At 44.5% G+C, this 24131-nt stretch overlaps 1 non-coding gene across 1 annotated transcript; it reads left to right on the forward strand.

Moving 5' to 3' along the window:
* The first annotated feature begins 11515 nt into the window (after positions 1 to 11515).
* Positions 11516 to 11589, forward strand: trnad-guc (transfer RNA aspartic acid (anticodon GUC)). Its single transcript has one exon. It is a non-coding gene; the product is annotated as a tRNA-Asp (tRNA).
* Positions 11590 to 24131: the final 12542 nt, after the last annotated feature.

The following is a 24131-nucleotide window of genomic DNA, read 5'->3' on the forward strand; positions in this document are numbered from 1 at the left end:
TAGCGGCTCGAGCAGCGTGCTCAATTTGGGAAGAAAGTTACCAAATAGTTCGGGACCCCCAGGAACAAACGCAGCTCCGTCGTGTTACGGTGTCTGGGTGCTCTCTGGATCGCTTTCGTCTTGGACGCAGTCGGGCTCGTCCCATCTACTCCTACCCTCATTCCCAGGAATTATACCTCTGGAGCTAGGAAGATGCACTTCGCCTTTTTCAGTCGCAGCCCTACCCGGTCCAGTATGCGTAGCACCTCCTCCAGGTTGTGGAGGTGTTCTTCAGTATCGTAACCCGTGATGAGGATGTCGTCCTGAAAAACCACCGTCCCTGGAATCGACTTGAGGAGGCTTTCCATATTTCGTTGGAAGATCACGGCGACCGAGCGAATCCCGAACGGACATCTGTTGTACTCAAACAACCCCTTGTGTGTCGTGATGGTGGTCAGATTCTTCGACTCTCTCGCCAGTTCCTGGGTCATGTAAGTTGAGGTCACGTCCAATTTTGAAAAAAGTTTGCCACCGGATAGCATCGCAAAGAGGTCCTCCGCTCTCGGTAGCGGGTACTGGTCTTGGAGTGACACCCGATTGATGGTGGCCTTGTAATCACCATATATCCTGAGCGACCCATCCGCCTTGAACACCGGTACAATCGGGCTCGCCCAGTCACTGAATTCGACTGGAAAAATGATACCTTCCCTCAGCAGGCGGTTCAATTCACCTTCTATCTTTTCCCGCATCACGTATGGCACCGCTCTGGCCTTGTGGTGTCCTGGCCTGGCTTCCGGGTTTATGTGAATCACTACCTTGGCCCCCATGAAAGTGCCAATGCTGGATTGAAATAATGAGTCAAATTTGTGCAGGATCTGTGAGCATGATGCTCGCTCCACAGAGGAAATATCATTGATATTGCCCCATTTCCAGTTCATGACAGCAAGCCAACTCCTCCCCAGTAGTGCGGGACCGTCCCCCGGGACAACCCAGAGTGGCAACCTGTTCTCCGAATCTTTGTGGGTCCCGATTACCGTGGTGCTGCCAAGCACCGGAATGATCTCCTTGGTGTATATCCATAGTTGTGCGTCAATCGGTGATAATTTTGGCCCTACTGGCCTTGGACGCCCACAACTTTTCAAACTATTTGATACCCATCAGGGACTGGCTAGCCCCCGTGTCTTGTTCCATTGATACTGGGATGCCACTGAGGAGCACTTTCATCATTATCGGTGGCATCCTGGTGTATGAACTGTATACGTGCTCCACATGAACTCACTGAACTTCAGCTTCCAGCGATTTCCCCCAGCTTTCATTTCTGCAATTTCTGTTGGCATTTTGCTCATCTCTGCAAACTCCGGCTGAGTTTGTGCCTCCATGCCTCCAACATGAGCTGTTGTTGGAAACAAAATATCCCTTGCTAGTCAATCGTCCCTGACAACACCTGTGACTATCCTTGAGTGTGCCATTAACAGGTGTTGATGGCCCCATTACTGGCCACATTGTCCCTTGCAATGGTGTGAATCGCCGTTCAGCTTGCCATTATCTCTGTCGAACTCCCCCTCTGGGTTCGACTACATGTTGGGGCATGCCCGATTGCCCTTGTCTGCCTGGAGAACTGTGTTCTGCTTCAACAATGTTGATTCTCTGTCCCAACCATTCCTTAACACAGTATCTCTCGTCTATTCTGCCAGCGGCCATGCTCACGTGGTTAAAATCCCAATTTCTTGTCGCCATTGATACATCCGTACTCTACAGTATAAATGCACACGAGGCCCATGCTTGATAGAAGGTCAGTCTGTGGCCTGTCCTTTGTTCCTTTGCACTCAAGTGATGAAAGTGGGTGGAGCTTCCCCTTTTATACCTGAAGGTCCAGGTTAGGAGTATCCCCCACAAGTTGACCTCCTAGTGGTCATTTTTCTCACAGTGTGCAACTGAGGTCAGATTATATATGAGTTGCAATGTTGGTTGAATACATGACAATAAGCACTTAAAATTGTAAACCATTCTCCTAAAATACATTGTGTAAAGGAGATAGGGATAAAAGTTCATCACATGGAAAGAGAAAATGAATGATTGAAGCTCGTAAAAGATCCTCTCGGAATGAGTGATCACAATATGCTTGAATTTGTAATACAGATTGAGGGTGAAGAAGTAGTGTCTCAAACGAGCATACTATGGTTAAACAAAGGGGACTACAGTGGGATGAGGGCAGAGTTGGCTGAAGTAGACTGGAAACACAGACTAAACGGTGGCACAATTGAGGAACAGTGGAGGACTTTTAAGGAGCTCTTTCACAGTGCTCAACAAAAATATATTCAAGTGAAAAAGAAGGGCGTTAAGAGAAGGGATAACCAGCCGTGGATAACCAAGGAAATAAAGGAGAGTATCAAATTAAAAACCAATGCGTATAAGGTGGCCAAGGTTAGTGGAAAAATAGAAGAATGGGAACATTTTAAACGACAGCAAAGAATGACAAAGCAAGCAATAAAGAAAGGAATGATAGATTACGAAGGTAAACTTGTGCAAAGCATAAAAAGCAATAGTTAAAGCTTTTACTGATATATAAAACGGAAACGAGTGACTAAAGTAAATGTTGGTCCTTTAGAAGATGAGAAGGGGAATTTAATAATGGGAAATGTGGAAATGGCTGAGACCTTAAACAATTATTTTGCTTCGGTCTTCACAATGGAAGACACAGAAACCATGCCAGAAATTGCTGGTCACAGGAATGTGGGAAGAAAGGACCTTGAAACAATCACTATCACGAGGGGGGTAGTGCTGGACAGGCTAATGGGACTCAAGGTAGACAAGTCCCCTGGTCCTGATGAAATGCCAGGGTAGTAAAAGAGATGGCGGAAGTTATAGCAGATGCATTCGTTATAATCTACCAAAATTCTCTGGCCTCTGGGGAGGTACCAGCGGATTGGAAAGCAGCTAATGTAACGCCTCTGTTTAAAACAGGCGGCAGACAAAAGGCAGGTAACTATAGGCTGGTTAGTTTTACATCTGTAGTAGGGAAAATGCTTGAAACTATCATGAAGGAAGAAATAGCGGGACATCAAGATAGGAATAGTGCAATCAAGCAGACGCAGCATGGATTCATGAAGGGGAAATCATGTTTAACTAATTTACTGGAATTCTTTGAGGATATAACGAGCATGTTGGATAGACGTGTACCGATGAATGTGGTGTATTTAGATTTTCAAAAGGCATTCGATAAGGTACCACACAAAAGGTTACTGCAGAAGATAAAGGTACGCGGAGTCAGTGGAAATATATTAGCATAGATAGAGAATTGGCTGGCTAACAGAAAGCAGAGAGATGGGATAAATGGGCCCTTTTCAGGTTGGAAATCGGTGGTTAGTGGTGTGCCACAGGGATCGGTGCTGGGACCACAACTGTTTACAATATACATAGATGACCTGGAAGAGGGGACAGAGTGCAGTGCAACAACATTTGCAGATGACACAAAGATTAGTGGGAAAGCAGGTTGTGTAGAGGACACAGAGAGGCTGCAAAGAGATTTAGATAGGTTCAATGAATGGGCTAAGATTTGGCAGATGGAATACAATGTCGGAAAGTGTGAAGTCATCCACCTTGGGAAAAAAAACAGTAAAAGGGAATATTATTTGAATGGGGAGAAATTGCAACATGTTGCGGTTTAGAGGGACCTGGCGGTCCTTGTGCATGAATCCCAAAAAGTTAGTTTGCAGGTGCAACAGGTAATCAGGAAGGCGAATGGAATGTTGGCCTTCATTGCAAGAGGCATGGAGTACAAAAGCAGGGAGGTCCTGCTGCAACTGTATAGGGTATTGGTGAGGCCGCACCTGGAGTACTGCATGCAGTTTTGGTCACCTTACTTAAGGAAGGATATACTAGCTTTGGAGGGGATACCGAGACGATTCACTCGGCTGATTCCAGAGATGAGGGGGTTACCTTATGATGATAGATTGAGTAGACTGGGTCTTTACTCGTTGGAGTTCAGAAGGATCTTGTCGAAACATTTAAAATATTGAAAGGGATAACAAGATAGATGCAGAGAGATTGTTTCCACTGGTCGGGGAGACTAGAACTAGGGGGCACAGACTCAAAATACGGGGGAGCCAATTTAAAACCGAGTTGAGAAAGAATTCGTTCTCCCAGAGGGTTGCGAATCTGTGGAATTCTCTGCCCAAGGAAGCAGTTGAGGCTAGCGCATTGAATGTATTGAAGTCACAGATAGATAGATTTTTAACCAATAAGGGAATTAAGGGTTATGAGGAGCGGGCGGATAAGTGGAGCTGAGTCCACGGCCAGATCAGCCATGATCTTGTTGAATGGCGGAGCAGGCTCGAGGGGCTAGATGGCCTACTCCTGTTCCTAATTCTTCTGTTCTTATGTTCTTATGTACCACTATCCCTCAGTAACCATATTATCATATCTTTAATTCTGCAAAAGAAAGTTATCGGTTAATTGAACATGATTAAATGAATTCATTTTTTCACATTTGCTGCATGTTGACATTTATATCGGGCTATTAGTTTGAAAACTGTGTTGTAAATATTATCTCCCTGACCAAGAATCGAACCTGTGTTGCGGTGGTACAAGGGGTGGATTCAGTGAATCATTTGAATGTGATCTCAAGTGGCGTGAATTTCAGATCACGTTTACTGTCGGCACCTTTAATAATGACTCCACCAAGCAGGGTATGATACTTAAACTGTGTAGACGTGTAGTCCTTTATTTGAAGCTCCTCGAGTGAGGACACCAAGCTGTGAGCTCCTTTATATAGTGGGTTGCAGGTCACTTTTCGGTCTCAAGCAGCAGCATCCTCTGGTGTTGGTCAGGTGTGTACAGTATAAGAGTACATTCAGTGTTGCATAGCAGTGTCACAGTAAACAGGCATGCATACACAACAGTTACAATCTGTTTCGGTGTGAATCAAGTGAACTGAAAATGACAATAATGTCATTAACTATAAAGATGCAGCAATAAAATGTTATATCAGTCCCTGGTTGTCGAGTGGTCAGGAGTCCATGCTCTCAACGTTGTGTCCTGGGTTCAATTCCCACCCTCGGCAGTTGTACTTTTAGTTCAAAACCTTATAAAAAAAAAGTGATCATTTATTTTACAGATCGATATGCAAATCATGTATAAAAAATAAGAATCATTGACTTGAACATCATTAATTAATATATAAATAATTTTGTAAATCTTTTACCATTTATTTTGCCATGAGCATGTGAGGACCTTTTATCCCGATCTCATTGGGTTTAATTGTGGTACAAATGACGAACCGGGGGCTGGGGAAAGGAAAGGTTTACGTAGTGTAGCCGTTATCATGTTCACCTCCCACATGAAATGTCCCTGGTTTGAGCCTGGGCGCGTGCTTTATTTTAGAATATATTTGCTGTGAAATACATTGAACAAAAGTAGCCCCAGGTTCCGTGTCTTATGAGCAATGAACATTTTAAACCAATCTCCTAAAATACAAGGTGAGTAAAGTCAGATTTATGGATTGAGTCGGCACAACTGGAGCTTTCTGATCCAGAAGATTCGGGGGGGTGTGTTAATTTGGGAGTTTGACGACTTTGAAAAGAACATTTTTTACTTGTGCAGCTTCGGTCAGAGAAATGTTTGTGAAAATATTTTTTCACAGAAAGGGACTCAGAATTACACCTTCTGGCTTAACACTTCTCTCTGGGCACTAAGTTTAGCAGTGGTTTCTGTACTGTAGCGGTCATTGCGTTTGTCTCAGACACGAAAGGTCCCAGGTTCGAGCCGGCGCAAAAACATCATTTTAGAATATAATTGCTGTGAAATAAATTGAAAAAAGTCCCCCAGGTTCCTTGTCTTCTGAGCAATGAACATTTTAAACCAATTTCAAAAATTCAGAGTGTGTTAAGTCAGATAGGGTGCAAAATATCATCTATGATGAAAGCTCCTGAAATTATTACAGTTCAGTTATTGAAGTATTGACTGTAAGTCTGCAAAACAATTCGGGTGGGAATATTCGCCCAAAAATTCCGGTTGGAGGCTTCCCGCGGACAATTCCTTTCCGATCGGTGATGTTTTAATCACCCCGCCTCCCACAGAGTTTAATTAATTGCATGTAATTATTTGAAAAAAGTTTGAATTAAAAAGTTACTTTCCGAACTCGGAGTCCCTCTGTGAATGCCTAACCACTAAACGAGCAGGATACGCATTAAATAATTTAATTCCAGACGTAATATTTTCTTTGCTGTTTCACATTAACCAGACCTATGCTCCAAAATCTGTCTCACCGTTTCCCCGGTGTCAGTCAGAGAAGCACATGGGACTGAATCAGTGACTTTGCTTTTTCGTCCTGTCTTCTGAAGCGCCGCACAGTCCCACTCCGACAGTCAATGAGCTGTTGGGACGTTAGTGTATCCAGGCTGCGGGTGGCCACCCCGAGCGCAGCAGAGGGGTTTCTGCATTAGTTCTGGGTGGGGACAGTATTTCCCCTTCTCTCTTCCTCTTGTCTCTATCCCTCTGCCTTGTTTTCTGTATTTATTCCCCGGCCTCATTTTACGTGTTTAATGGGGAAGAAAAGATGAAGTGTGCGACACTCTGGAACAATTTCTCTCATTCAAATATATCTATTTAGTGAAGTGAAATAAAGAGCAATTAAAGAATAAGGGAGAAGCCACTGTCGCCCTTTTGACAGGAGAATAAACTCGCCCATGGCTGTTCATCCACAGCAAGTTTAAACATAATCTTCCTGCACGGGATCATTTTGCGTGGAAAGCAAATGTGATAACGGCTCCACTGCGGAAACCGCTCTGACCAGAAGTACAGCAGAGGGCAGCTGACCAGTGAATGCCTTCTGTGCTGATCGGGAATGTGTTGGCTCACCTTAAACAACTTCTGTCCCTCACTGACAGCTGTCAATCCTTCTCCTCCGCTGCCCTTTACACAAACATGTCACTGATCCCCACCCACCACCCCACATCCCCACATCCCCATCGTATTATCTTCCATGTTAGCACAGTGGGGCCGCGGAGACACCTACTCTCTCCCCACGGTTAGTGAACTCAGTCAGTCTGTAAAATTAAAGGGGAACAAGTGTCCCTCAAAGGGCAGGGGAAGGAAGAGAGACTGTATACTGGGTTTAATTGTTTGTCAAAGGCTACCCGTCCTGTTGTGTATTTCGAGCAGTTTCCTACTTTCACAGGTGGAGATACCGGGGCTGGACCATGCTCCTAAAATACAATGAGGTCGGGATAAAAGTTCCTCACGTACTCAGGGCAAAATAAATGATTGAAGTGCTACAATGGATTAATTAACGATGTTTAAATCAATGAATCTTTTTTACCACATTAGATGCATGCAACTCTTTCTTATAAGGTTTAAATTTTGATGGAAGTGCAATTTCCCTGGCTGGAAATCGACCGAGGGCCGCGGTGGTGAGAGCTCTGAATCCTAATCACTGGACCACCAGGGGACGCTGCATTGCTGCATCGCTGCATCGTAATGCTTGGTGTCATTATTGTCCTTTTCAATCCACTTGTTTCACATTGAAACACATTGTAACCGTGATCTGAATTTAACGCCACGTGATTCTTTGAAATCACCTTTAAATGATTGGGTCAAACCACTCCTTATACCACCGAAAAACAGCTTCGATTCCAGGTCAGGGCAGTAACTTTTGTAACATCTTTTTTCAATTCAAAAAATAAGAATTAATTTAATCACCGTTAAATAACCGGTAACCTTTTTCAGGATGAAATAAATAATAATATAGTTACTGAGGAACAGTAGTATCTTTAATCATTCATTTTCTCTTTACATGTGATGAATTTTTATCCCTATCTCATTTGCATGCTGTATGAGAAATTGTAAGTGTTTATGACTCAGTTGTAAAACCATTGATTGTGTGTCTATTCTTGATAGGAGGAGCACTTGAGACCGAAGTTCCAGTTCGATATATGTATCAATAGAATCAATTTTCACCAGTTCCTTTAAACTCAATAACATAATTTATTTTGATTGGACTGGATGGAGGAACATGATCCATGTAAAAAAATTGTTATCATTTTACTTGTGCTGAATGCTCATAAAAGTATTGGAGTGTGAACTCACTGGATAACAGCAAAGCTGGCAATGTTTGCGGAATATATTCGTGCAGCCAAAATGCACAATGACAACCCGGAACTGTGCGGCACCGAATCCTCGGGGAAAAACATTAAAAGCTTCGCCCGGAGATGGGTTTGGATTACCCACCTTTCAGTTACCAGCCGAATGCGCTCAACCATTGCGCCACAGATACACACTGCAAGACATGCAAAACCAGGGTGTCAGTCAGTTAAAGCTTCAGATTACTGCGACCGGGATGGAACTTATCCACTCTCAGTTGTACTTTTCCCAAGTAAAGGGTGGGACATTCATTGTGGATGTGTGGAAGCAGTCTGGTCCCGCACACTGCAAACACTTCCATGTCACCACCAACCAGCTCTCCCACAACCGGTGTGATCTACTTTCCAGCCTTTCAGTACCTTGTCTGTGACGAAGTATGTTTCAAAACCTTTGGCACAGTTGGTTCCATGGTGTAATGGTGAGCCCTCTTGACTTTAAATCTAGTGATCTGAGTTCAAATCTCAGTAAAACCGAAATTCTTGTTGTCCCAGCTGCTGAAAATTTGGGACAAACAAGTGAAAGACACCCGGTGCTGGTGGGCAGTTTTGTTGCCTTTTTCATTGATGCTTGATCTACAAGTCTAGTTGTCATAATGTGTGCTCAACCGTCAGTTATTTGCTACAAATCAGCGGAGAACAAATACTTTGTTGTCTAATGCTGCCTTTGCCTGCACAATGTGTGCTGAGATTATCTGTGCAATATGCATTCCGCAGGATGAATAAAAGCAATGCTTTTTGAAATGCAGACACTGCATGTTTTGCACTTGACAAAACGTTGCATTTTCTTTTCATTAATTTTACATTAATGCATTGCAATGCCAACGCAATTTTTACGTGGCAAGATCGATAATTAGCAGAGCAGAATGAAGAGATCGCAAAGTTTCTGTTTGAAGAATGGACTCAGTCGAGAATATTTTGTGGATTTTATTTTTCTGAGGCTATTTTCCCCTGTGCTGGGGACACCCTGCGCAGATATGTGAAAAAGCTGGTTTTGTTAAAACTCCAGAGACCGCATGGCAGTGAGCTGGGACAAAAGACCTGTCAGTCATCCATTGACAAAAGAGCTGTCGGCCAGGATGGGGGGGCCACTGACAAAGCCACTCTAATTTGTAAAAGCACTTCTCACCTCCATCTCAGAAGGAGACACAGAACAATGAACCCACCAGCCTGGCCAGCCAAGGAGGAGTTGGGTCTTTCCCAACACAAAGGCTCAGAGAGATGCCCAGACTAAGGGCTATCAGCCCAATGCATGGGTGGGATGGCCCATCACTGACTAAGTACCCGTGCTTAGAAACAAAGGGGTTTTAAAGATTGGCGGGAAAGATAGGGGTAGCAAGACTCCCAGAAAGACAGGGTCCTTTCCACTTTATTTTTAGCTTGGAGCTTGGTGTGAAGCTTGGAGCTTGCAGCTTGCAACTTGTGTCTAGAGAGAGCCCCCTCTCACTCTTGCTCTCGCTCCACCGATCGATGTACCAGAGGAAGGGGCCGCAGTACTGCAGAAGAAGCCACCGAGACTGAAGACCAGGCAGTGACTTCCCACAGCTGAGCTGAGCAAGGTAACGGGCTGCGTGTGGTGGTGAACATGGTCGCGAGTGTCCCAAGCCTGTAACCAGATATTCCAGGCCAGCTGGGTAAGGGCTCAGGGTTTTCTCAGAAGTGAAGCTTTTCAGGGCTATTCTGGGGAGGGTAATTCATTGGTAGGGGTGGGGTTAGAATCCACCAGGAAATTACTGCGTGTTACTAGGTTCATTTCTGTACTGTATGTACGTTGTTTGTAACCGGGATTTTATTCTCCACAGAGACATTTCGTTTAGCAGTGCATGTTTGAGCCAGTGTATGTTACACCAAATAAATATACTATGATTTATCACTGAAGCATCCCTTTCCGTGACTCATTTAATTTACACTCTGAATAATAATTCCCGGATCTAGAACTTTCGTAAGGTGGGGGCGATTCAAACCGTCCGTCTGGCAATTGAGCGAGGATCACAAACACTTACAATATTTACGAAAGGATATACTTGCTTTGGAGGCAGTTCAGAGAAGGTTCACTGGGTTGACTCCGGAGATGAGTGGTTGACTTATGAGAAAATGTTGAGTAGGTTGGGCCTCTACTCATTGGAATTCAGAAGAATGAGAGGTGATCTTATCGAAACGTATAAGGTAATGAGGGAGCTTGATAAGGTGGATGCAGAGAGGATGGTTCCACTGATAGGGGAGACTAGAACTAGGGGGCATAATCTCAGAATAAAGGGCCGCCCATTTAAATCTGTGATGAGGAGGAATTTCTTCTCTCAGAGGGTTGTAAATCTGCCGAACTCACTGCCTCAGAGAGCTGAGAAAGCCATGACATTAAATAAATTTAAGACAGAGATAGCTTCTTAACTGATAAGCGAATAAGGCTTATGGGGAACGTGCAGGGATGTGGACTTGAGTCCATGATCGGATCAGCCATGATCATATTAAATGGCGGAGCATGCTCGAGGGGCCATATGGCCTACTCCTGCTCCTAGTTCTTAAGTTCTTATGCTCTGAATAGCGACACACACAAAAATGCTTTGATCATGGTTACACCTTATCTTCACGTTTGTCAAACAGTTGGCTCGTTGGTCTCGGGCTATGATTCTCCCTTTGGAGTTGTTCATTGAAATTTACGAGGGGTCACAGAGGAGCCCTGATATTGCTCGCAAATTTTGAAATTGCATCGAACTTTTGCAAAGAAGGACTTCCATTTCTGGTACGCCTTTCAGGAACTCATGTCACCCCAAAGCGCTTTAAGGCCGTTGAGTTATGTTTGAAGTGATGTAGTTTGGCAAAAGATGTGCCCAGATCACCAAACATGAACCTCAAATCTTTGCAAAGGAGTTTGGTGCAAATAATCAGGCGTCTCAGGGACTTGGACTTTCTTTGAATAAGTTCTGCTTGTTCCCGCATTCAAGCTTGAAACAGCAACTGGGCTTCCATCTCACGGGAGGTTTGGGGTTGATGTGTGTCGCTTTCAATCTTTGAAATTTCACCAAGCAAAGAAACGGTGAATCCAACTGTCCCTGTTAGCATTTAGTTCCTGTTTAATCACAGGAATATCCGCAGTCAGGAGCTGAAAAGGAATTCAAACCTAACACCGGCTTCGGGACAATCAGAATACTTTGTCACAGACAAGGCACCGGAAGGCTGGAAGGTAGATCACACCGGTTGCGGGAGAGCTGGTTGGCGGTGACATGGAAGTGTCTGCAGTGTGCGGGAACAGACTGTTTCCACGCATCCACAATGAATGTCCCTCCATTTATTTGTGAAAAGTACCACTGACAGTGGACAAGTTCCATCCCGGTCAGAGCAATCTGAAGCTTTAACTGTCTGACACCCTGGTTTGGGATGCCTTGAACCTTATACTTCCATCAGTCTCTGTGGCGCAATGGGTTAACGTGTTCGGCTGTCAACCGAAAGGATGGTGGTTCAAGCCCACCCAGGGACGAAGTGCTCAACTGTTTTTCCCCAAGTATTCGGTGCCGCACAGTCCCAGGTTGTCATTGTGCGTTTTGGCTGCACGAATCTGTTCCGCAAATGTTGCCAGCAGTGCTGTTATCCAATTAGTTCCCACTCCAATATTTTATGAGCATTCAGTTCAAGTAAAACGATAACAATTTTTTACATGGATCATGTTCCTCCATCCAGCCCACTCGAAATAAATTATGTCATTGGGTTTAAAGAAACTGGTGGAAATTGATTCTATTGACACATCGAAAGAACTGGAACTACGGTCTCAAGTGCTCCTCCTATCAAGAATCGGCACACACACAATCAATGGTTTTACAACTGAGTCATAAACACTTACAATTTTAAACCATTCTCATACAGCGTGTAAATGAGATAGGGATAAAACTTCATCACATGTAAAGAGAAAATGAATGATTGAAGATACCACTGTTCCTCAGTAATTATATTATTATTTATTTCATTCTGAAGAAGGTTATCGGCTAATTAACGGTGGTTAAAAGAATTCTTACTTTTGCACGTTGGCTGCATGTTGTCAATTTTATCAGGTTTTGAATTTAAAAATGGTGTTACAAAATTTATCTCCGAGACCTGGAATCAAAGCTGTTTTTCGGTGGCATAAGAAGTGGTTTTACCCAATCATTTAAAGATGATTTCAAAGAATCACGTGGCGTTAAATTCACATCATGGTTACGATTTGTTTCGGTGTGAAACAAGTGGATTAAAAAGGACAATAATGTTAAATAAAGAGTAAAGCTACCACTACACAGTCACATCAAAGCCTCCCAGGGCAGGTACAGTACGCGTTAGACACAGCCTAAAGCTTCCTCTACATTGTCCCATCAAACTCTCACAGGACAGCTACAGCACGTGTTAGATACAGAGTAATGCTCCCTCTACACTATCCCATCAAAACCTCTCAGGACAGATACAGCCCATGTTAGATACAGAGTAAAACTCCCTCTCCACTGTCCCATCAAACCCTCTCAGGACAGATACAGCCCGTGTTAGATACAGAGTAAAACTCCCTCTCCACTGTCCCATCAAGCTCACCCAGGGCAGGTACAGCATGCGTTAAATACAGAGTAAAGATTCTTCTAAACTGTCCCATCAAACGCTCCGAGGGCAGATGCACCACGGGGTTAGATACAGAGGAAAGCTCCCTCTACATTGTCCCATCAAACTCTCAGGGCATGTACAGCACAAATTAGTTACAACATAAATCTCCCACGACACAGTCCCATCAAACTCTTCCAGGGCAGGTGCATGTTGCATATGCAATAACTCAGTCGGCTTACTACCGTGAACTCAATCAGGTGCATCCTGACCGTACTTTTCTCGCTCTCGAACAAAGGATTAAACATGGAGGCTTTCTTTATATACAAGAGTTGCATGTGTGTGCCTGTGGCCCAATGACCTTCGACGGTCGGTCCCCCTGGTGGCAAGTAAACCCGGGCATATATACATTACAGTGCAGCACGTGTTTAAATCTCCCTCTACACTGTCCCATCAAACCCTCCCAGGGCAGGCACAGCACAGGATAGATATAGAGCAAAGCCCCCACTATACTGTCCCATCAAACCCGTCAGGGCAGGTACAGTACGGATTAGATACAGATTAAAGCCCCCTCTACATTGTCTCATCAAAGACTCACAGAGCTGGTACAGCTCATCTAAGATATACAGTAAGGCTTCCTCTAACCTGTTCCATCAAATCCTCCCAGGACAGATCCAGCATGGGGTTAGATACAGAGTAAAGCTCCCTCTACACTGTCCCATCAATCTCTCCCAGGACAGATCCAGCACGGGGTTAGATACAGAGTAAAGTTCCCTCTACACTGTCCCATCAATCTCTCCCAGGGCAGGTACAGCACGGGATTAGATACAGAGTAAAGCTCCCTCTAGACTGTCCCATCAATCTCTCCCAGGGCTGGTACAGCACTAGATAGATACAGAGTAAAACTCCCTCTACACTGTCCCATCAATCTCTCCCAGGGCTGGTACAGCACGGGGTTAGATACAGAGTAAAGCTCCCTCTACAATGTCCCATCAATCTCTCCCAGGGCTGGTACAGCACGGGTTAGATACAGAGTAAAGCTCCCTCTACACTGTCCCATCAATCTCTCCCAGGGCAGTTACAGCACGGGGTTATATACAGAGTATAGCTCCCTCTACAGTGTCCCATCAATCTCTCCCAGGGCTGGTACAGCACGGGTTAGATACAGAGTAAAGCTCCCTCTACACTTTCCCATCAATCTTTCCCAGGGCTGGTACAGCACGGGTTATGTTAGCACAAATCTTTTTCTGGAAGAATCACTCGACATTCGGGGTCGGTTCCAATCCCAAAATGGCCTTTATTACACAGGCCGGGAGAGAGCCTCTGGTCCAACTCCAGGCATTCCACTCCACCGAACAAAGAAATTCATCGATATTTATATGTTTTACAACAGTTCATTACAATTACTTAGCCCATGTCAGCTGGACACAATCCAATCATAAGGAGTATAAATTACAAATCGATTCCACTGGGCCAATGGAATTGGCCACCAGGCACCAGGGGACTGTGTGATCACCTCATGTTTCAGCTGGGGCTTATTCATGGCCTCGTGAGATTCTCCAGATCCCCTTATCTCTACTGTCCTTGGGTTCTGTCTGCACCTAACCTCCTTATCCTTATACAGTCACAGGAATTTCTTTGTTCAGTATTCTGCTGGGACATCTTGTCTGTGGTTTGTTGATTAAGGACGTTCTGCTGAGCTCACTCTTTCCAGTGTTCCTGTAAATGGAACTGCAGTGTCATCAGCTACCCAAAAATGTATTCAAGCTAACTGTTAGCTGAATTCCCCTAGTGCTTTGCAGAATCCCTGGCAGCCATTTTATATCTGGTTACCATTTTACACATATATATATGCATACATATATTCAGCAGGTGCCTTTGCCTTTGCCCTACAACAATCCCCCCTTTCGGTAATGGACTAATCCTAGTCTCCTTTAACCGACAACATTATTTGTGACTCGACTTATATTTTTATGTACCACCCGGTACTTCCTGTCACAACGTGCTGGCCAGTCACGTGGTTCAGAAGTCCCAGTTGCTTAGATCAAATTGATATCGTTCAGATTCCCCTGTCTCTCTGCTGGACAAGTCACTTTATTTACTTGAGCCCTTGTTCTGATACTCCTTTGTCGTGCATAATGCCTGCAGGATCGACAGGCCATGACTCTCCATGTTAGTGCTAAGACCAGCTGTATCCCTACCAGTATGTGTGATATTATTCCAATCCAGGGGTGGATGTTTACGTTCATGCCCCAGTACCAGACCCTCCTCCACCAACTCTGGTTTTGTAACTCTTGGTCAGTATCCTTCTCCAGTATTTCAATCTTTGTCTGTAGTTGGTGGTAGAGTCTGACACACTGGCCTACTCTGAGTCTTAGTTCACTTAATACTGCAACTAAATGTGGGATAGGGGCCTGCTCTGGCTCGTCATAATCCTGCACGTGATCGTGGAGCTGATCGATGGCGTTAATGATTTTGGGCCTCGGTGTCTAACCTGGATAATGCGGGCTTGTCCTATTGTGACGTCGTAGGGCTGTGAAGCAAAAGTTTGGTTGCGAGATCTGGCATTGTAAGCCATTGTACCGATATGATTGTGCCGTGGTAGAGACACAGTATTTCCCTTTGCCCCCGTAACCTGTTCTGGCAAAATGTGTGGGGGCAGGTACTATTTCCAATACACACCCATCGGTTGGATTAAATCCACATTCGACTAGTTCTCCCTGTCCCACCGGGTGAGTGCACACCGTAATGTCACCCGTCTGCATGCATCCCGTCAGGGAGATCCCATAGAGTGCGTTGTCTCTGCGGACAGCAGGGCTGCGGTCACATAGTAATGGAGGGAGGTGTTTTCCCGTATGATCCCGATATTCTACAGTTCATAAAGGAGAAACGGTCCTGAGCTTGTGTGACTATAGGTATCATCAGGGCTATTCCTACTCCGGCAGCTTTGCCCATTCGGCAGTTTGGGATCACTGGGCAAACTCTGGTGAGTCCCTTCAGAGTGCAATTACCCAGTGTCCCCTTCAGTTTGGCCAACTGAGCCAGATGTGGGCTGTCCATCCAGTCTGGCAACTCACCCCTTTGGATATGATCGAGGTTGTGCCGTATCTGTCCCACCATCCATAGGCCATAAGCGTGACAGAGTTGTCCCTATCTAAGTTTTGCGGTATCTTCTCTCTCTCTCTGTCGATAAGGAGATTGATTGTTTTTGCCTGAGCTCCAGGACCGAGAGGCCATCCAATTGAATTTCGGCACCCTCTCTTCCGAGTTCGGATTGATCTTCCTGAGTCCACTCTGCCCGTTCTAATAATCCCTTCATCACCCCTTTAAGCTGCTCCACCCTTTCATTTAGCCTTTGTATGTCCAGTGAGTTTACTATGGAGGTTCCGGCATTAAAACCGGTCGCAACATCATTAACTATTTCCCTCTTAGTCCTATGAACTGGCTCCTGTCCTCGGAATCTACTGGCACACATGGTATCGGCAGCCTGCTGCATTACACCTTTACTTAATACATTATACATATTTCTTGCCTGCTCTGTACAATATTCCGGCATCTGTATACCTGAGATATTGATCAGGACAGGCACAATTTCATGCTTAACATTATCATACAATAGTTCACCCTCGTTGGACAGCACGATCCCATTTTCCGTTCCCCTTGGAATTGTTGGACATGACAATTCCATCGGCAGTGTGGTGGTTCTTATGGGGCGCGGTGTCGGAGGGGGTGAGAAGCATACATACAACGATATTGTGGCAGCCTCTAACTCCTCATAGTATCCACACAGCCCCACCCCCTCTTTGTGGGTGACTTACGGTTGTGGCTGGGCAGGAGGCGTGCAAATTATTGCAAAGGTACATTCATCGGGCCCCCCCGGTCTCCCTTCGTCTAAAGCAACTGCTTCTTGTACCCGTGGAGCATTGCACGCACACTCTATTCTTATCCGGATTCATTTGCAGCCACGCGTTAAAATCAGTTCTGTCCTTGCTCCAGTCCTTGGCTGCTGGAATGCATATTTCGTCAGTAAAAGTAAACAAAACCCCATAGTTGATACAGTTGTGTCCTTCTTGCGTGTGCTGTACCTCTCGTAGTCCACCTGTATTATCCAATGCTTGTGTGGGCCTCAAGGTTCCCAGTATCATGAGTCCCCAGAGTCGAAGTCACCACTGCGGTCCCATCTCGGTGATGGTTTTATCTGCAAATTTTAAACAGATAGCCTGGGCGTCACCAGGTGTTAGGTTCTGGTCTACTTGTGTCGCGGTCACTCTGTGGAATCGGAGGTAAAGGTTAGGTTATCCATATTCTTCATAGTCGTACCATCTCGATCACTTCATGTCCCTGTCTGGGCTGCCGTCGGTTTTGTATTTGGGCCTGCTGTGCTCGAGCCTGCAAGATGACCCATCTAAATATTATCCAAACTCTAATCAACACCAATGCCACCTCTATTCCTCCAAACATCGCAGTGTGCTTTACTGTTAGGTTGGGTTTGTGGACTACACCGACCCACCGTGGGATACATTGGCTCGATTGCCACAGGTGATGGTGCTTTGGCTGCACACTGCACTATCCGTCTGGTCCAGCTTATTTTTCTTAGCTTTTAACTCTTGACCAGCTAGTTCTGTTTTATTTTTATTCTGACTATCCTACCATTTCCACTGTCTGTCAGGTGAGTCTTCTTTATTTTAGTAACAAATTCAAATTAGTAAGGTCCAGTGTAAAACAGCTGTCAATGGAAAGGGTTAACTCCTTTACAGGTTTGTAAGAAGGCCTGATGTCATCACGTGACTTCACGTAATCATCCAAATCTTTGTGCCTTCAAAACTTGCTAAGAAATTAGGAATCCGTTAAAACAGCAGAAATCATTAGTAAAGTGGTCATAATAAATTTCTTCTCATCGGGAAAGACAGCATTTTAGATTAAACTCCAATTTTTTTCCTTAACATCTAATTCAAGTACTTGCCAAAGATTTTTTTTTAAATGAGAGTACACATTTTTAATAGCTATTTTGTTTCCTGAAATCCAATTTTCACACAAGCTGTATACATGCGAACATTTTGTTTTTTTTACACGGTTCAATGGGCAAATCTTGTGTTTTATATCTCTCTCTGCTGAGTTCGCATAGCTTAGATCTTTTCTCCTCGTTATTTTCAAAACCCTCCTGCTTGTTTAGACTGCTCAGAACTTTTCTTGATTAACAACGTCTATTCTGGAAATCTTTTCAAACTGCAGTGAAACTTTCTCGTAATTTAAAATCATTATCAATGGAGAGTGTCTTTTACATCCTCCAATTTTTTTTTCCTTTTCCCAATTAAACCAATATCTTTTTCACAGCCAATATTAACTCGTATTTAGTAAGTTATAGAAACATAGAAACATAGAAAAATAGATGCAGGAGTAGGCCATTCGGCCATTCTAGTCTGCACCGCCATTCAATGAGTTCATGGCTGAACATGCTACTTCAGTACCCCTTCCTGCTTTCTCGCCATACCCCTTGATCCCCCTAGTAGTAATGACTTCATCGAACTCCCTTTTGAATATATTTAGTGAATTCGCCTCAACAACTTTCTGTGGTAGAGAATTCCACAGGTTCACCACTCTCTGGGTGAAGAAGTTTCTCCTCATCTCGGTCCTAAATGGCTTACCCCTTGTCCTTAGACTGTGACCCCTGGTTCTGGACTTCCCCAACATTGGGAACATTCTTCCTGCATCTAACCTGTCTAAACCCGTCAGAATTTTAAACGTTTCTATGAGGTCCCCTCTCATTCTTCTGAACTCCAGTGAATACAAGCCCAGTTGATACAGTCTTTCTTGATAGGTCAGTCCCACCATCCCGGGAATCAGTCTGGTGAACCTTCGCTGCACTCCCTCAATAGCAGGAATGTCCTTCCTCAAGTTAGGAGAGCAAAACTGTACACAATACTCCAGGTGTGGCCTCACCAAGGCCCTGTACAACTGTAGCAACACATCCCTGCCCCTGTACTCAAATCCCCTCGCTATGAAGACCAACATGCCATTTGCTTTCTTAACCGCCTGCTGTACCTGCATGCCAACCTTCAATGACTGATGGACCATGACACACAGGTTTCGTTGCACCTCTCCTTTTCCGAATCTGTAACCATTCAGATAATAGTCTGTCTCTCTATTTTTACCACCAAAGTGGATAACCTCACATTTATCCACATTATACTTCATCTGCCATGCATTTGCCCACTCACCTAACCAGTCTAAGTCACTCTGCAACCTCATAGCATCCTCCTCGCAGCTCACACCGCCACACAACTTAGTGTCATCCGCAAATTTGGAGATACTACATTTAATCCCCTCGTCTAAATCATTAATGTATAGTGTAAACAGCTGGGGCCCCAGCACAGAACCATGTGGTACCCCACTAGTCACTGCCTGCCATTCTGAAAAGTCCCCATTTACTCCTACTCTTTGCTTCCTGTCTGACAACCAGTTCTCAATCCACGTCAGCACACTACCCCCAATCCATGTGCTTTAACTTTGCACATTAATCTCTTGTGTGGGACCTTGTCGAAAGCCTTCTGAAAGTCCAAATACATCACATCAACTGGTTCTCCCTTGTCCACTCTACTGGAAACATCTTCAAAAAATTCCAGAAGATTTGTCAAGCTTGATTTTCCTTTCACAAATCCATGCTGACTTGGAACTATCATGTCAGCTCTTTCCAAATGCGCTGCTATGACATCCTCAATAATTGATTCCATCATTTTACCCACTACCGATGTCAGGTTGACCGGTCTATAATTCCCTGTTTTCTCTCTCCCTCCTTTTTTAAAAAGTGGGGTGACATTGGCTACCCTCCACTTTATAGGAACTGATGCAGAGTCAATGGAATGTTGGAAAATGACTGTCAATGCATCCGCTATTTCCAAGGCCACCTCCTTAAGTACTCTGGGATGCATTCCATCAGGCCCTGGGGATTTATCGGCCTTCAATCCCATCAATTTCCCCAACACAATTTCCCGACTAATAAGGATTTCTCGCAGTTCCTCCTCCTTTCTAAATCCTCTGACCCCTTTTATGTCTTTTTCCATCGCAAACACTTTTTTTTCAGCACTTATTTAGTAAGTTACGTCTTTTTTTCCAAACCTTTTAGTTTTATTTTTTAAAAGAGATCAGATTTAACTTTTTGTTTTAAATGTATCGCATTTTGTTGTGCCTTTTCTTAACCAGTGGTACTTGAAACCTTCACAACAAAATTAACTCTTCACTGTTCCCATCCTAATTTCTGCTCCCCTTTTGTAGAATTTGTATTTATTGTTGAATTACAAAATGCTAAATATGGTATTCTGGATTTTTTAGCTTAAATTCCGTTTTCGAAGCTGATCAAAACTCTAATCTTTTGCTCTGTAACTGTAATTTTGTGGCACTATATTTCAAAAATTGCATATTTTTTAAGCTTCTGTTCCTGACGCAGTATGTGTACTTTTATTAAAAAGGCTTCCAAACCCAAGATTTTCCTATACAACCAAAATGTTTATCAATGAGAATCAGCTGAAATATCTCAAAATCCCAATTCAAGTTTTGTACTGCCAATCTGTAATTTTAAAATCTCTTTCCTGAGCTAAAAGCTTTCGCGTCAAGGTTTTACACAAAGGAAAAATGGGAGCGTACTTCCCCAGCCTGCAGCCTCCAGAGACACAGGCTTTTTTTAAAGGCATTACAGCTTCCCTTCTCCATTCTTTATCTCATTCCTAGACAAACATTCAGAAAAGTCTCGATTTCATTCAACAAAGTTTATTGATTGGCTGGATCTAATCTTGGATCCATACTTTACTTAAGATAATCACTATCAGTTTTTTTTATTTCTTACATATTGATTAACTTCCTCTGTTAATTTTATGTGGGCTTGAAGAATCATGACCATGGCTTTCTCATCTTTATCTTTCCTTTCCTTCTCCCACCATTCCCGTTGATTTGCTGGCGGGTCCTGGGGGTTCCATCCTGACTTAATCATCTTCTCAATTAGTTCCTTTTGTTTTTCCGCCAGGTGGCAGGTAAGGGACCCTTCTAGTCCCCACTCGAGATTACCTGATTTATTGGCCATTCCTGGGTAGGACTAGAACCGTTAGGAATCGACTCTCAGAGGTCCACTTTCTTCCTAGTGTAACTTGTAGCAGACCGTCTCCTGGCTACTGTCAGGTCACAAGTTCTGCTATTACACAAACTTATACAATTCTTAAAACGCGTTTAAGCAATTCCCGCAGTGCTCCACGCCTCCTTAACGACTACCTACCACCGTTTTGTCTGTCGGTCCGACCCTGTTCACAGGTTTGGTTTCCTTTGGTCGCTGTGCACCGCCTGGTCTCCGGAGTCTATTTTCAAATCACACTACTGAGTCCGGGAGATGTCGCTCGGTATCACGATCCCACGGTCTAAGTGCGTTCCCTACGCCTACTGAGTTCCTGGCCGTCACGTGGGAAAAAAGTCCTCTTAATTAAGGCTCAGGCTAAGCGTTTGAGAAATTAGACCGCCTCGTCGTGTCGATCAACCGGCCTCCACCTTCCACACCCTTTATAATAAATTTTCTTTTATACTCACCCGGGTTTTTCCAAGGACGTCCAGCGACTCCGGGAAATCCTGTTCGTGACGCCACTGTTAGCGCAAATGTTTTCGTGGAAGAATTACTCGACACTCGGGGTCGGTTCCAACACAAAAACGGCCTTTATTACGCCGGCGGGGAGAGAGCCTCTGGTCCAACTCCAGGCACTCTACTCCGCCGAACAAAGAAATTCATCGATATTTATATGTTTTACAATAGTTCATTACAGTTACTCAGCCCACTTAGGCTGGACACAATCCAATCATAATAATTATAGATCACATATAGGTTTAAATGGGCCAATAGAATTAACCCCGGTACATCAGGGCGCTGCATGATCAGTTCGTGACAGTTGGGGGCTAATTCATATCCGTGTGATGTTTTCCAGACCCCCCTTATCTTCGTTAATCATGGGTTCCGCCGGTGCCTCGCTCCTTATCTCCGTGGTTGCTCGGCACCCCATCTGGTGGTCACTGACTTGACGACATTCCGTACGAGGTACCGCAGTGTTCTGTATACTATCTTGCCTCAAGTTGTTGATTCAACACATTCCTGGTACCAGGCTCTGTAGGGTCAGCGCTCAGTCAGCAGTTTTAGCTAACTTGGCTTACCGAGTCCCCATCATGCTTTGCTAAGCCCCCTGGCAACCATTTTATATTTGGCTAACATTTTAAACATACATACATTTATATATTCAGCAGGTGCCTTTGCCTTCCTACAACAGTGTCTTTCAATTTGTTTATTTACCCTTTTTACCTGCTTGTATCCTCTCTCTTTCAAACTCACTTTCTTTATTTTTGCTTTCTATTTCCAGCATTACTTCCCTCCCTACTGAATCTATTCTCAGGTTCCCATCCCGCTGCCAAACTAGGTTAAACCCTCCCCAACAGCACGAGCAAACCACCCCGCGAGGATATTGGTCCCGGCTCTGTTTAGGTGCAAACTGTCCGGCTTGTACAGGTCCCACCTCGCCCAGAAGTGGTCACGATGCCTCAGGAAAATAAAGCCCTCCTGCCTGCACCATCTCTCCAGCCACGTATTCATCTGCTCTATCCTCCTATTTCTGTACTCACTCGCTCGTGGCACCGGGAGTAATCCGGAGATTAATACCTTTGAGGTCCTGCTTTTTAATCTCTCTCCTAGCTCCCTAAACTCTGTCTGTAGATGGTGCAGACTGCAGCCATGGTGCGCCGGTGGTGGAGGGAGTGAATGTTGAAGGTGGTGGATGGGGTGCCCATTAAGCGGGCTGCTTTTTCCTGGATGGTGTCGAGCTTCTCGAGTGTTGGAACCGTACTCATCCAGGCAAGTGGAGAGTATTCCATCAGACTCCTGACTTGTGCCTTGTAGATGGTGGAAAGGCTTTGGGGAGTCAGGAGATGAGACACTCACCGCAGAATACCCAGCCTCTGACCTGCTCTTGTTGCCACAGTATTTATGTGGCTGGTCCAGTTAAGTTTCTGGTCAATGGTGACCCCCAGGATGTTGATGGTGGGGGATTCGGCGATGATAATGCCGTTGATAGCCGGGCCTGCTTCAGTTGCATGTTCCTGTCGCTGATTGCTGCCAGGTGACGGTTGGCTCCGCCCCGTGGGTTTACCTCAAACTTCAAACCACGAAATCAGTTCTCCTGAATTCCAAGGTGTGCACAGAAATCAACCATCGCCAGGAGTTCCGGCAATTTTCTGATCACAAAGCGCTTTCAGTCCTTGTCTTTGTCCAGAAAATTGCAGATGTGGAAATTCGGGAGTTTAATGACTTTGAAAAGAGAACATTGTTGTTTGGTGCAGTTGCGGTCAGAGAAATGTTTGTGAAAGGAACTTTTTGCAGAGAGAGGGATTGAGCATTTCAGCTTGTTGCTGAACACTTCTATCTGGGCACTGAGCGAAGCAGCAGCTTGCGAAGTTCAGTGGTGATCACGTTTGCCTCACATGTGAAAAGTCCGCAGCTCGATCACGGACAGAAACATTGTTGTTGAAACAAAAACATGTCTGCAATAAAATTGAACAAAAACATTCCAGGGTATATTGATGCATGATGCAAACTACCTCAGGCCTGGGCCAAAGCTCCCTGTACACCGAGCACAGGCTGAGGAAAATCTCAGGGAAGAGGATATCCCGGTCACTGGGCCTTCCAGCAACACTGAACAAGTGCCCGGTCTGAAACTATCCAAAGTAACAACTTGTAACAACAACTTACAACAGTTAGGATGGCTGAGCGGTCAAAGGCGCTGTGTTCAGGTCACAGTCTTCTCTGGAGGCATGGGTTTGAATCCCACTCCTAACATTCATGGTGTTTAATTACAAAATCATTTGATTTGACACCACTCTGAGTGCTTTGGGATATCCATCTAATGTAATAAAATTACTCCACTTCAATGACAAATGGTGATATCAAAGTTACTTCCCAAACCAGGAATCAATTCCGGGTAGCTGTAGCGAAAGGAACATTTTGTGAAGCATTGAAAGGTGCCCTCTAAATATCTCCCACTGCGAATTTGAAAACATGGTTATAATTTGTTTTGTTGCAAAAGAAGGCAGGCTCGAAGGGCCAAATGGAAGACTCCTGCTCCTGGTTCTTGTGTTCTTATGCAGATCACAGAACAAATGATTAAATTATCAACTCTCCCTCAGTTCGCATTCCTTTTATTGTGCAAAGAAGATCATGGGTTCATTGAAGATGTTTTCCCGTGAAAGCAACATAAAGTTTAAGGAAAATAATTCGCTCAACTCGAACCCACGACCCTGAGATCATGAATCTCATGCTCTACCGACTGAGCTAGCCGGGCTGCTCAACATCTACTCTGTCAATCCCCTTCAAAATATTGTTCGTTTCAATGAGATCACCTCTCATTCTTCTAAACTCCAGAGTGTATCGGCATATTCTACACAATCTCTCAC

This window comes from Pristiophorus japonicus, unplaced genomic scaffold, assembly GCF_044704955.1.
Source record: "Pristiophorus japonicus isolate sPriJap1 unplaced genomic scaffold, sPriJap1.hap1 HAP1_SCAFFOLD_52, whole genome shotgun sequence".
Classification (NCBI taxonomy): domain Eukaryota; kingdom Metazoa; phylum Chordata; class Chondrichthyes; family Pristiophoridae; genus Pristiophorus; species Pristiophorus japonicus.